This window comes from Ahaetulla prasina, chromosome 1 (assembly GCF_028640845.1).
Source record: "Ahaetulla prasina isolate Xishuangbanna chromosome 1, ASM2864084v1, whole genome shotgun sequence".
NCBI classification, from domain to species: Eukaryota; Metazoa; Chordata; class Lepidosauria; order Squamata; family Colubridae; genus Ahaetulla; species Ahaetulla prasina.
In genome coordinates, this window is record NC_080539.1 from 346512579 (window position 1) to 346527855 (window position 15277).

The window sequence follows — 15277 nt, forward strand, 5'->3', positions numbered from 1 at the left end:
AAATCTATTTGGAAGAACCAGAGTTTTCTGAGGGTGAGATTGGAGGCATATAATTTATTTATCACGTTTCTGAACTGCCCATTTCCATCAAAGAGGGACAATAAAACACCAGAATATAAAATCAGTATATAAAAATTAAAATATTAGAATTAAAATTTCAAAATTATTTTTTAGAAGGAAGCAAGAATAATTAAGCCCTGTAAAAAATTAATTTGAAAAAGCAAAGGAAGGGCTCTCAGGACACCAATCAGCTACATGCTCAATTGGGCTCAATGCCAAACATGCCACCGAGTCATGAAATGAAATAAATAAGAACTCTTGAGTTCATAGAATCATAGGGCTGGAAGGGACTTCAGAGGTCTTCTAGTCCAACCCCAAGCTCAAGGCAAGAGCCTTATACCATCCCAGTCAAATGGCTGTCCAGTCTATTTTTGAAAATGTCCAGTGATGGAGCACCCACAACTCCAGGAGGCAAGCTATTCCACTGATTAACTCTTCTCACTGTCAGAAGATTTCTCCTTACTTCTAGATTGGATCTGTGTTTTATAAGCTTCCACCCATTACTTCTTGTCCCACCCTCTGGCGCCTTAGATAATAAGTCAATCCCCACTACTTTGTGACAATTCAATTTACCTGTTATATACAGAGCCCTGATTGCAACCTGATAATGCTCTCCCAATAATGGAGTACCGCTGTTTTAATTAACAGTCAGTGCAAGTAAGAGGGATTTTGGGAGGTTTGCTCCCAGAACACAGGTGCCAATGGTGGAGAATGGGCTACCTTGTGTATTTATTGGCAATACAGGATTTGAAGAATCAAGAAATCTGAGACTTGCAGTTCATATGGTAGCATCATGTAATAAACCAGTGTTTCTCAATGTTGGCAACTTTAAGATACGTGGACTTCAACTCCCAGAATTCCTCAGCCATCATGCTGGCTGAGGAATTCTGGGAGTTGGCCCACACATCTTAAAGTTGCCAAGTTTGAAAACACTGTATAGAGATGATGATGCTCATTCACCATCTGAAAACACTTAAAAAGGTCAGGAGTTAAGGTTTCATTAGCAAGATCTACGAAAGCCAGTGTTTTTCAACCTCAACAACCTTAAGACATGAGAACTTCAACTCCCAGAATTCCCCAGACAGCATACTGGCTGAGGAATTCTACACATCTTCGAGTTGTGGAGTGGAGAAACACTGACCTAACCTTTAGAGCAGCACCGCGCATGAGTGGGCCTCCAGGTCTAGATCAGCAGCCTCAGTTGCCCCTGTCAGGCAACTCTCAAACTTTGAAGAACTCAGGTGGGTTGAGGCCAAAGGCTTTTACAGCAGGGGTCTCCAACCTTGGCATCTTTAAGCCTGGCAGACTTCAACTCCCAGAATTCCCCAACTAGCTTTGCTGGCTGGGGAATTCTGGGAGTTGAAGTCCGCCAGGCTTAAAGTGGCCAAGGGTGGAGACCCCTGTTTTACACCATTACTGGATGGCTTTCCCCATGAATCCTGCTTTTTCCATCCCTTCCTTCAGTGTCTGCCCACAAACCAAACCCTGAAATCCTGAAATAAGCTCTTGGCCTTATTGCCATGCACTCCAAAGCCCAATTGGGCTTATTATCAGGGGATGTCTTATTTTGGGGGAAACAGGGTATATATCAAAAACTCAAATCTTTGAGGAAGTTCCTTGAGGAAACGCCAAACGAGTCAAATGAATGCAAACGCTCAAAGCAAGAGCCCCCTCTGGCAGGTTTTCTTTGTTCGGCCTGAAAGTGCGAAATCTTTGGGCAAAAGAGAGCGACGCTCGTCCTTTTTGTAGCAAGCGCGCCTTTGTCGCCCCCGGCCCCACCTCAAACTCTTAAGAAAGGGTCTTCGTCTCTTTTCCGGGGCGGGGGCCTCTCTCCGAACGATCAATTGGCCAGGCGCTCGTTGCCCAATTTGTCTGCAGCACTTGCTAAAACCTAATTCGAAATGCATTACCTTGGTTTGAAAAGCAAAGGGGGAAGGGGGAGCTCGTAAGGAAGTCGCAATTATCCTGGGCTCGGATTACTGCAAATTCCATTATGCTGAGAAATCGGAGGGGAGAAAATGCCCCGTGAAAATGCGGATTGCTTTGCTAATAACTATGCGCAGTTAAAAAAAAAAAAAAAAGACTGCTCTGTCTGCGGGCTCCGGCCTCTAATTTTTCCTTGCCGAGAGCTCGAGATAGTTTCCCCTCTTTGTAATTCGACAGGGGTGGGGGAGGCGTAATGCTGGAAGCGGAAAATGCCTCTGTTTTACCTTAAGGAATCCTTCGATCCTGAAGCCCGAGCTAAATTGAGCCCGAGCCGTCGGTCCGATCCGGGGTTCTTCTCTATAGTTGAATAGATCTATGGCGTCTGCTCAAGGGGGCCCATACAAGAAATGTGAAAGTAACTCAATTTATTTTATTTTTTGCTTCTGTACTCCCTCGCCTTGTCCAGCTTTATTCCGAAAAGAATAAAAGACACGCTGTATTTAAACCGAGAATAAGTTTTGTTGAACTTTGGGGTGGGGGGCGGGGTACGGTTGCTTCTTCTCGGTGCCCCTGGAAAGGTTGACACTCGAGAAGATTTTTTCTTTCTTTCTTGAACTCGACAGTGGTCACCAGAGCAGGACCTGGGGCAAAAGTCAAGGCTTTCACCCAGGAGAGGCGGTGGTGAAAGCAACATAACTGCCTCCTCTCGTTTTAAAGTAAGCGAAATCAAACGCATTCCTGTCTAAAGCAGGGAGGGGGGAGGCAAAAGGGTTGCCCAACAGCTGTAGGCAGCTTGACAAAACATCGCTTGTTGGGGGCAAAAAAAAAAAAAAAAAAGAGGCCCCTTTTCGTAAGAGGGGGCTATTCTGAGGGGGCAGAACAGCTCTTGAAATCTTCTCCCAGCTAGGGTCTTTCTTGCCCACTTAGGGCGTGTGTGGCTCTTGACTAGCTTTATGGAAGTTTCTTTTGTTTCTAAGCTGAATCTTTGGAGAGAGCCGGGTTTGGAAAGCAGCTCAACTGCCACCAGCCCAGTGTGAATTAAAACAGGGGTCTCCAACCTTGGCAGCTTTAAGCCTGGAGGACTTCAACTCCCAGAATACCTCCAGTCCTCCAGGCTTAAAGTTGCCAAAGGTTGGAGATCCCTGAATTAAAAGGTAAAATGAGATGATCCAAGATCTCCTGGTGTTTTGACTTCTGAACACTTTGGAATTTCTCACAATGGTCAGACCCGTGTTTCCCAACCATGACAGCTTAAAGATGTGTGGACTTCAATTTTCACAATTGGCTGGGACTTCATGCAAATATACTTCATGCAAATATACTATGACCCAATCCACCTTTACCAATTAAAAATATTTCCATTTATTTCAACAAATACAACATGCGAACCACTTTAGTTTTGTTGGAAGAAAACAATAGAATATTCAATGCAGCAGCTGTATACTATTATTTAAATAATTTCTGGTAACCTTGTGTGCATCCTGCATTAAACCCAGCGGTGGGATTCAGCCAGTTTGCACCACTTCGGAAGAACCGATTGTTAACTTTCTAAGCAGTTTGGCAAACTGGTTGTTGGAAGAAATCAGTGCAGAGAACCGGTTGTTAAATTACTTGAATCCCACCACTGATTAAACCATAGTTTGGTTAATTGTGGTTTGACTAATAATTGGCTGATTTTTTTGCTAATTTGTTAAGCATAAACTAGGTTTGCAGACTACAGTGTCTGGGTAGGCACAACCGGGCTAAGGCCAAACAAAGTTATGCATTGTTTACAATTTTTAGAGACCTATATAGACTGGGAAATGAATGACCTGAAAGACTGCCTTCACTTCCCATTCCTTGCTCATTATATGAAATTAGTTTCATAGACCATGTTATCATACTTGAAAGTAACTAGGCTGAAGGACAGAAAAAACGTATTTTTATTATATCCATTGACCTTTGGAACCAATCTGAAATTTTGGAAGATGACTGATGTGTATGTTTGTTATATTAAAGTTTTATGTTGTGTTGTCCTTTGCACATATTTATTTAAACTCGGTTAATAAAACCTTTTTTGAGTTGTTTAATAACTCCACTTACAGCACATCCTAGGCTGAAAAAGGCTATATTCTAGTCATGCACAATGAAAATATTCTTCTGTTCCCAAAAGAGTCTAAATTTACATCTCTTGTGGCACAGAATGTGTCAAATCAACCACCATTCTTCCATTTCGAGTTTCTAAAACACAGGGGGAAAACCAAGGCCCAAAAAGTTGCTCAACAACTCTCAATCTGTATGTTTACTTTCTTTCCCCTTCACTTGAGCTGAATCATTCAGTGTGGAGGAAAAGGAAGCAAAAGGAAGAAAATACAATGAAACTTATTCCCAAGAAACTGTACTTAGAATGGTAACCTACCAAGCCTAATCAGCTCATATCAGATCTTCTGTCGTAATGTTAAAATTGCAGCCCGGTGTAATAACATGCTTGTATAGAAGAAAAGCAGAGGCCAAAAAAAGACTTTTATGCCCAAGGCAACCAGTGAGTGAACGGATTAGGTTCAAACAGCCTGACAGAACTTGAAATGAAGTTGCTTAGGCTTTGTGCGTGCAGGGTCAAAATATATGGATGTGGCTAAGACAAGCAGATAGCATAAAATAGCTCCACCAAATTGGAACCAAATTATGTTAACAATAGATTAGTCTTTGAGAATACAAAAATCAGTCCTCCTTGCCCTAGAATCAAGCTTCGTGTTACTCCTGAACTCCATAATCAAGGGATTATACAACCTTAACCTATTAGTTGGAAAATCTGCTGTTTCCTGCTTAGAATTTCTCTCTAGCCTAAATTCATCTTGCATCATGTAGACAAGATATATTTATCTTTTCTTAGTGTATTTTAGAAGCAAGCCTCCCCACTCACTATTCACCATTCATTTAGACAGGTATGGGGAATTCATACCCTTCTCTATATATGCATTCCATAATTAGGGTTTTACTGTGTCTGCAGATATAATTATTTCAAATTATAATTAGGATTGTTACCTAGTATAAATAAATATTAGTTACCATTGTAGGTCTATTGGCAGCTATAGAAAACAGTATTCATGGGTCTTTGGTCTGATTCAAAATACCTGTTCCCATGATTGCCTAAATGTCTAGACATATAGAAACAATTGTTAAGAAAAAAAGTCTGATTTTTGTTTTTAGAAACTTTGTGTATGTTTTATATAAATGCACCATCTTATAGGAAGCATCCCATTTAAGAAAAAGTGTGACTTACAAGATGCTGCATGCCATCTGCAGTTTTGTATGAAAATCAGTGTTTTTAGCAAAAAAATATGCTTAATTAAGGTATTTTTAAATAATAAAATTATTTCAGTTAAGCTAACAGAGTAAACTAGATTGTTTTCTTGGTTATGCTTTATTCCTTAAATAGTTGTCCTACTTGTTTTGGAATTCCTCAATATTTTTTATGCTACATCCCAGTTTTGGCTACAATTCTATGCATTCTGGGGATGAATGTGTATTGAATTTAATGGATTTTGCTTCCAAACATATTTGCATAGATGTTACACAATTTTACGTGTATAAAATTGCACCATCAGTACTGTAATTCCAAAACCAATTCTGAGCTAAACAGGATCCTGACTAGCTTAAAAAAATACTGAAGGCTTTTACTTAATTAATCACAGTCTTAAACAGTTTGAAGAGATATCCACCTCTCAATGGCGGGAATCAGTGTGATTTTCCTGGACCAATATATTCATTCATATAGGTACATTCATATTCATTCATATATTCATTCATATGGGTTCATTCTATCTAGAAATGCTCTCATTTGAGGCTTTGGTAGTTTAGAGAGTTGTGTTTCCTTGATCTGGGAGGCAAATAAGAGGAACAAAGAACTGGCTGAAATGTAAAGTGGGTGCTAATGGCAGCATATTCCACAGAGGGCACTGTTTTACTGCCTAACAATTTAAAGAGTGTGTTTCTTTATGTAAATAAATCAATGCTTGAACCCTAAAATAGGTGTACAATTTTGCTCTCTTGATTATTATTCCCAGGTACAATATAAACAAATTTTTGGTTCCTCTTGTTAAACAGACTTTTGGTTCCTCTTGTTCAGTACGGTATTAACCAGTAGTGTCAATATCAGCTAAATTCACATAAATATTCTAAAACAAAATTGCTTGGCAGAATGTGTCAACCTTTGTGATTTGTAACTTGTGTTTATGGTTTAGAATTTTCTGTGAGTTCAGCCATATGCCAAAACAAAATCATAGTCGTGGATTATATTAAAACCCAGCAGATCTTTCAGGCCCTACCCAAGAATAAAAACTGAGTCCTATATGTTCCAACTGAGTATAGAGTCACAGAGTATATATGGAACAGGGTCTTTTCAGTATTGGTGTGTTGTCATTGTGAAATTTTCTCCCTAATTTATTCTCTTCCTGTTTCATCAAATATGCCAGCCGGTACAAATTCTTTTTGTACTGGCTGGCATATTTTTTCTTCAGCTGTCTTCTTGAATGTTGTTATCAGTATATATTTGATTTAGAGGGGAGGGGAAACCTCTACAGAACAGGATACTCATAATTACAATGAGCAAAGGGTAAAAATTTGGGCAGTGAAAGGTATTGCAATGAACTGCTGGATAACTTGGGTGAAGAGTGGGACAGAAATCAAAATAAATACATGCTTAGTTGTAAACTCCCAAGGTTGATGGTTGTAAAAGAAAAAAAAAGGTGTCAGGATACTGCTTGAGTGCTTTTTGGCAGCAGAGAGGAGAGTTATTCATGTAGAGGGCTGAAAAACTACCCTGAAACAGGATCTGGTTCACAGATTGCACTAAACTATAATGTGATATGTTTGGTTTGTGTTTAGTTATGAACTCAAGCATTTGCTTTATGAATAGTGCTGTCCTGTATTAGAACGTCCTATTTAGAGTTTATTCTGCAAACTACAATTAAGCAGCATCAGGGTTTACCACGTGTGAACTCAGTGTCTTATGGCACAGTCTGAAATGAAATCATGCAGTCTGGCAGAACTGGAAACAAGGCACTGGGCCCACTTTTACATCCTTTCATGCATATGTACTCAAAATCAATATAAATCTCCCTTGCAGCTAAAATATCTAAACCTGCAATTATCTGGAACTATAGCTTCTCAAAATTAATGAGGCTTGTTTCTGCCTTGACAAACATGGACGTGTGATAAGGCAGCCAATTTGAAAATTACTCTGCACATGCTCAGCCACTGGATAGATTCATCAAGTTGGGGTAGGAACCCTGGTTTTTTTGCATATTAGTTAGGTCCAATCTGGAATGTCATCCTCACCTTTTCCAAGTAATGGTTCCAAGTTAACCATTTTGCAGAACCTAATAGCCCAGATCTGCTTGCTTTACTATGGGCAGGAGCTAGAGCTCAAAATGCTGAATGGAAAGAAGGGAACAGATAAAATGAAGCCCCCATAGAAAAGGGGTGAGCTATAACTTTGCTGTGATTAAATAAAGGGTTTAGAATAACAACAAACAGTTTTGAGATATTTAAAGGCTTTCTCCACCTCCTCCCCCCAAAGCCCAAGTCCCCACATCTTGAAGTAATCAGCAGCTGAGAAGAGCGCGTCCCCTTGGCATCTCAGGTTAAAGGAGGAGGTCCAGGAAAATGTGGTGGAGCCATTACACGAAACCTGAGAGGCATTCATCAGGGACTCCAATTGCCATCGCATTAGGATTGATTGGAGAGCAGCAATACCGTAATGACACAGAAAGAAGGGCATCCCAGCGCCTTTCCCTTCGCAGCTTCTTCTGGCGGCACCCCCACCCCTACCCACTCCCACCCCCAATTTTCTGATTTTTTTCCCCCTCAAAGGAGTTCTGTTCTCCCTACTGCTCTTTTCTTGTGGAAATTTGCTTGGAGGGGGGGAAGATTGGTATAAAGCACTATTATTACCATGAGTTTCAGGGTTTTTTGAGGCTATCTTTTAAAATTCCTATGGGGATAACATGGTAAGGCAAGTATAAATGAAGGGAGCTGGGGAATGAATCAAAGGGGAGGCGATGCTAAGATTAACTGCCGGCTGAAGTCGCCCAACAAGCCTTAATCTCAAACTATTTCGCCTTAGTTAGGTGATTTCCTGTCCGAGTGAGGTGGGCTTGTGGGTCAGCGTGTGCTGTGAATGGAGAGTGGGGGGGTGTAATTTCAGTAAGCAACCCATCAGTACAGGAGCCTTGAGAATACAACTTGGTGGGTTCAAGCACTCTAAATTATAGTTGCTGACATAAATCATGTTTATCATTGGGAAGCCCCATTGAGTGCTATAGTTACAAGAATGCAGCCTCATTTGTACAAAGGAAAACCTGCAGAGGCATAGCAGTGACTGATGCCAGGCACCCAATTCTGGAACCCTCAGCCTGTAGGAAGGCTTTAAGCATAGTTCAAGCTGAGAAACCAGGCAGAAAGTGAAAGCACCTTTTTAATAAATGACTCATTGGATCAACTGACCCAGGAATTCTTCTTCCTGTCCTCAGTTTCGGCTATGCATTCCTTTCCTATATACCTGGATCAGGGGCAGCTTGGACTTTTGGAATAAAGGACCACCGCAATAAATCTGTAGATTCGAAACTTTTGAAATCCTGGGCTTAGCACCCCGAGCCAATTTCTTCACCAAGAAGCGTCCGTTGACTCTGAAGGGAGCCTACCAGAATAAAACCTAAAAGCACTGGCGTGGCTGGAACTCCTGGAGAGTAAATCCCATTCGAAATTTACCTCCGAAAGGTGAGTTTCTTTCCCGGCAGAGGTGCAGCAAAGAAGGTACACATCTGCACCTGCGCGGCTTGGGCCCCTTGCCTGAAAAACTAACGGCGGTACACCACCCCGGGAAAAACTCCCCCACTCCGCCTTGCCCGGATTGCCTGGAGCTTCCTCCGCCGCTTCGTTCCCACCGCAGGCGGGAGTCGCTATTCGGCGAATCTCCTTTTCCAGGATGCCAGCGGCTCCTTCACTCTCCCTGGCTCTCTAAAGAAATAAAACAAATCCAAGGTTGTTAATATCCCTGTTTAAGAATTAAACCTAAACGTGTATTTTAAAGGATTTTGAAGCTTCCTCCCTCCCACTTCTGCGCTCTCCTTAAGGGCTGGGGCGAAAGGGGAGAATGAAGGGGCGGCGGCGGCCGGCAGGGGCGGTGAGGGGGTGGAAGCGGAGAGGAACCTGGATAAACAGAGCAGCTGCAGCCTCGCTCGGCGCTTTGCGCCAAAACAAACCGGCCCCTCCTGGTCTGGCTTTAACTGCCGCTCACCGGGTAATGAACTCCATCTTTCCAAGGCGAACTTAACTGTTTATTTAGTGTCACCCCACATTACCGTCACTGGCACTTTCCTCTGAACAGAAGGAGCTGGAGGCTTTCTCCTCCAAAAAGGAAATTCTTTCTCGCTTAGACAGACTTCAGCATCCAGAAAGGACCGACCGGGGACGGGAGGGGAGGGAGGGAGGGAGGAGGCCCCTGCGTCCTCCGTTTACGAAGCAGCTCCAAACGGCGCAAGGAAAAAGAAAGGCGGGCGGAGGGTACAACGTGTACTACTGTCTCGGTTGCAAGTCGCCTCTCTGAGACTGAGAGCATATGCACCAAGACAAATTCCTTGTGTGTCCAATCACACTTGGCCAATAAAAAATTCTATTCTATTCTATTCTATTCTTTTCGGAGCCCTCCGTCAGCTGCCCCGCGGGCTCAAGGGCTGCCAGGTTCCCACTCGCGCGCAAGGACCCGCCCGAGGTCCACGCGCTTTTTAGGCCGCAACCCGACCGGCGTCGCTCCCCGGAAGTGGATGCGCCTCATTTCGGTCTTAAAGCGCCGGGCGTGTTGCAGGACGCGGTTTGAAGCCCCTTCAGTGACGGGAACTGGAGAGCGTCTCTTTGCTGGGGACGTCGGGAGGGGGGAGAGAGCCGGGTTGTGGTGGCAAAAAAAAAAAAAAAAGCAGGAATCAAGGCCGCCGCTTTTCTGACCACGTATATTTTATGGAACTGGCTCTGATGCTTCTGATAAAGTGAACCCGCAGCTCGGGAAAGCTTTCGAGGTTATGCCTTTTCATAACATTTATTCGTGGCAAAGGCGCGACCAGATTCCTGATTCTTTGCTAGGGAGGGAGTCTCAGATGGGGCTTGGATAAAGAAGCCTCCGCCAGGCTCACTGAGCTAACCTTGCTTTCCCAAACTTCAAAACACCCGGAAGATTGGCCTTTGGGCTGCAGTCCCCAATGCTCAGGCAGAAAAGAAGCTGCCTCTATTTCAGAGGAATGGGATCCTTCTTATATTTCTTCCTTGCCTCACCCAAATTGCATAAAGCCTGCCCTTATGACTGATAGGCAAATATTGTGTGGCAGAAACAGCTTAACCTCTCTGCTCTGTCCCCACAATGCCTTACACTTATACCAAGTGAAAGAGGTTCAAGTTCTTATTGCTAAAGGAGTGTATTTCTGCTTCTTGAGACACCCTCAAAGCTTAGTCATCCACTACCCCAAAAGGAACCAGGAATAACTAGAAATAATAGTTGATAATGTAGACACCAAATCTCATGCTAGTGTGGTTTTCTGTCAGTTGAGTGGAGAGCACCAAAAGAGCACAGATCTAGCTGCAGCCTGCAGGAGTTTACTTTGCTATAGCAAAGGGATGAGCAAGTGGGAATCTTCTTACTGATTTAAGCCAGACAGGGAAAGAGATGGAAGATTCCCCCAGTAAGGGATTCCTGCATAGACTATTGGAGGGAAAACAATCGCCCAGTAAGCTTCCTAACGGTAGAGCAGTGGACTTAGGAAGATATAGGTGCTTGGGACAGCAAATTTAGCCACATATTAAGTTGCCCAATTTATAGATTTGTGGAGAATGGTGTGGCAGCACAAATAGGAAGATCCACTCATGAAAAATCCAAGTCAGCAACTTTTATTGTATTCTATCTACATTGCAAGAATCTCCCCAGACTGTTTGCCTACCCTTGGGAACAACCAGATAAGGTTCCATGGAATGTGGAGGCAGGAGGGGTTAGGCTTATACCTCTTGCTACTGCACAAGGACTCAAGGCTAGTTCCCTGCTTGACCGCACCCCCTTACTTGGCTGAGAGTTTCCCAACAGATGGTGACTAAGGCATGAATCACCTGAAGAAGGCCTCTTCATCCAAGAATGGATGCAATTGGTCCACATCCACCACCTGTTCTTCAAGCAGGAGAGTTCAGGAGAGTCCCTTAATTGTACACCAACTCTGACTACAGAAGTGCACCCCCAGCAGAGTTAAAGATGGATAACCTACAGATACCCAGTCTTGTCCAAGTTGGGTCAAAGCCTATTCTGAGTGCATAAACTCAGTTCTGGGATAGAAAAGGTTTTAATGTCGGGTGGCCACACATATCAATCATATGATCGCCTGTAATTGGGGAGATGCAATTTTATTTTAGAAGAGTTTTCCTGAATTGTACAGTATGCTATATTCATCATATGAAAACCAGAAAAAGATATGGTGGCAGTTAACATTTCTCAGGCTTTTTTCATGTTCCTCAGTTGAAAAAAACCCCACTCTCGTAGAGTTGGCAGAACATACTGTATAGTATACCAGCATAAAATGTGCTATCCCTATTGCTCATCTCTGTCCCAGTCACCTGACTTCCCTCTATAACAAATCCTTACAGAGTTTATACATCCTGAAACTTCCTTGGGTAATACAGAGATGAAAGGGAAGATATTGTTTTAACTTTAGTTTAGCTGAGGAGGATTGACTGGGGATGAACTGAAGAGAATGTTCTGAAGACAGAACAGAAAAAAAAATAACAATATGCTTGGATAGGTGCAACTGGGAAAAGGCCCCAAGGTTTCTTTTTTTCTATGTGGATTTTTGCTTTCTCACTTTATTTGAATTTATTAACCATGAACTCCAATGGATATTCCCTTATAGATACAGTTGGACAGCAGTTTTAAGTGCATCTCTTTTATGGGAATGTTGGCCCCTTTGCAGTTTTCTAAAGCATCTAGCCAAGCGTATTTCAGCTGAATATTGTTTAATTCTTATTTCCTGAATGGAAGGCAGACCAGTTGGTAGAGAATATGGCCAAGCCAAAACCTTTTCTGAAGACATGCTCACCTTCAGAAGGAATGTGAAGCATTTAGGCAGAAATCAGTCCCAGGTTTGAAACAAGTCCTTGGAACAGATCACTGCCAGCCACAGGCAGCACCCTGAGCAGTTCTGGGAAATTGATCTCTTGAGTTCACCTGAAAGTTGGTGCTCCAAATCGGTAGTTTACCCTATTGAAGCGTAGGATCAATGACCCTGAAGCCTTAGACTAATTCTTACTGGGTTCACCCTATACATTAAGTCACAAAACTGAAAATTCCCATTTACCGACTGGTTGAAATCTAGAGATTTGTAAGCCTTAGTTTAAGATTTAAAGTGTTGTATGACCCCAACCAAGTGTGTATTATTAAACCACTGTTAAGCAAACATTGGTTTAGGCCAGGGGTATCAAACTTGATTTCATTGAGGGCCATATCATGGTTGTGTTTGACCTGGGGAGGGGGATTGGGTGGGCATGGCCAATTTGACATCACTCTATGTTGGAGACACCTGTGGTAGTCCAAGCACTCTGCAGCAAAAATGGGCTCCCAATCTCTGTTTTCAGCTGTGATGGCCTCTTCCAACTCTCTGCCACCAAAAATGGAGCTCCTAAGGGCAGCATGTGGCCCTTCTGACCTCTGTTTTTGCTGGCAGAAGCACTGTAGGCCAGTCCTTTGCTGTTGCCAGGGTGGCCCCATAGGCCAGATCTAAGCATCTCGAGGGCCAGATCCAGACCCCAGGCCTTGAGTTTGATACCCCTGATTTAGGCCTTTCCCCATTACCCATTATTGAATAAGCAATACTGGCTTAAAATGCGCTGTCTCCATTGCCATTTTATATTCTACCTCTACTGCTTCTATTTCCAGTCCTTGCTCGCCCCTGAACTCCTTCCAAGGTAGCAGATGACAAAGCTGAACAGTTTTTGCCCACCTTCAGGTGTCCTTGCCTAGTGGAAAAATACTACTTTAATATAAGCAACAATTAAGAAGATTTAAGGATATCTCCCTCATGACCTGGGATAAGGTGAAGACAAGGTCACAAAGACACAAAGATAGTGCCGAGGCATGTTTTAGCTTGGTTACATGTAAATGTGAAAATGACAAAATTATTTTTTAATGATACACACATAAAAATAGTTTTGATCACACTCTCACAACTTCCATTTTGACTTTTTTTTTAAGTCAAACCTGTAGATACCTTTGCAACATCCGTTTTCTTGAGCCAATGTGCAGATGATTTGCTGCCAATTGTATTTGGAAAAGAAAAAAAAGAGTCCACGCTGTATTAACTTAATTATCACTATTTATGCTCCAATTGAATTGGCTTAGGAGTTGTACTCTTCTTAAGGGTTATTAAGAGTAGTGATCCAATGGCATATTGGTGTGGTACCTAAGAGAGACTGGGAAAGTGGGAAGACTCCACAATCAGGCATCCACAGGGGAGGAGGAAAAGGAAGGCAGGTAACAAACATGAATTATGAGGCTGTGATGCAAACCCTGCATGGCATGTGATATCACAATTAACATTACAATAGTCCTTAACTTACGACCACAGCTGAGCCTAAAATTTCTATTACTAAATGAAATATTTGTTAAGTGAATTTTTGTCCCGTTTTATGACCTTTCTTGCTGCAGTTGTTAAGTGAATCACTGCAGTTGTTAAGTTAGTAACACAATTGTTAAGTGATTCTGGCTTTCCCATTGACTTTGCTTGTCAGAAGGCCAAAAGGTGATCAGGATACTGCAACTGTCATAAATTCTATATGAGTTATTTGCCAAGCATCTGAATTTTGATCATGTGATCATAGGAATGCTGCAAAGTATATGGTCCTAAGTCACTTTTTTCAGTCACTAAATGAACTGTTGTAAATTGAGGACATCATTTTGGTGTTCATAGAGATAAGAAACAGATCTCTGTATCTCCAGAGTTCAAACTACACATCTGCCGTGACCTTACTATATTTTTCTCAGCCAATTTTAACTCTCTCCTCTGCAGTAGACAAATCTTGGTCTACCTAGGAGGGACATTGTGTGATAGGCATGGTGTGTGCAAAGTGCTTTAAATATGCAAAACCCTATGGGAGAAACTCTACAATGGTTGTGATTACCACCTTGATCTCAGATCAGAATGGTCACAGTCTTCCCTACTCACAATCACGTGGCCCAGTCCCACCCGCTTCAAGAGATATCTTGCACTGATTTTGTTCAGTCCTGGTTTGTTCCTAGTCAGATTCCCTGGAACAGCCTTTGATGTGCCTTTTTGTGCTTTCTACTCCCTCAGCTGTTGATGTCCATGTAATCCAAGGATTTAAGTTGAACTTTTTGGCTGGTAGGGAAGATTATGCAGAATGAGTGAAGCTGCAAGATGGGCACCCTGAGACCATTTTAATCAGCTTCCTCAAGGAGATGTTCATGAGGTGTTCATTTGTGCTGTACTACAGATCCCATCATCCCCAGTCAATCAGTGAGAATCTTTTATCTGTCTTAATTCAGAGTGTAAATCACATTGATTTCCATGGGACTTATAACAAGTTTATGCCTCAAATGGCAGCCCCACTTAGATGAAGGACAAGACACTACAGCCCACAGATAATGGTGAGATCAGAAACATGCATGCTCACCTACCCTTTCACTTAATGTTTTCCCTGGTGTGTGAATGGGAGAGAGAGAAGGAAGGATGAAGACTGTGCACCCAGGAATCTTTCACACATTCATGTGGAAGGAAAGACTACTCCCTTCTGGAAGGGCTTCTGGATGTCCCTGGCACTTTCTTACTGAGCTGAATAAATGTCCATAAACAACTTTACAACTTTATTTCCTCCTCCTCCTCCTCCTCCTCCTCTTTCACTAATACCCGCTTTGTTTTTACAGGTGTCTGGATGGCCACGGCTGCCCAACTAGTCCATTCAAAGCCTCGTTTGGTGTTTTTTTTAATTATTTCCAGCCGCTTTAGGCGGAAATGCTTTTAAAGGATGGCACTAAACAAGATGGGAAATGCCCCGCACTCTCTCGCTTTTTCTCTCTGGCTTTTTAATTTTTAAGGAGGAGGAGAAGTAAAAAGAACAAAATACAAGCCCTTTATTGTTTAGAAATCAACCAAGCAACTGGCCCTCGCTCCCTCTCGTTTCCCCGCGCTTAGCAGCCAGGGCGGGTGAGATCCGGTATCACGTTTCAGATTCCCACTAAAGATAACGAAATGTGATCTATTTTTCAGAA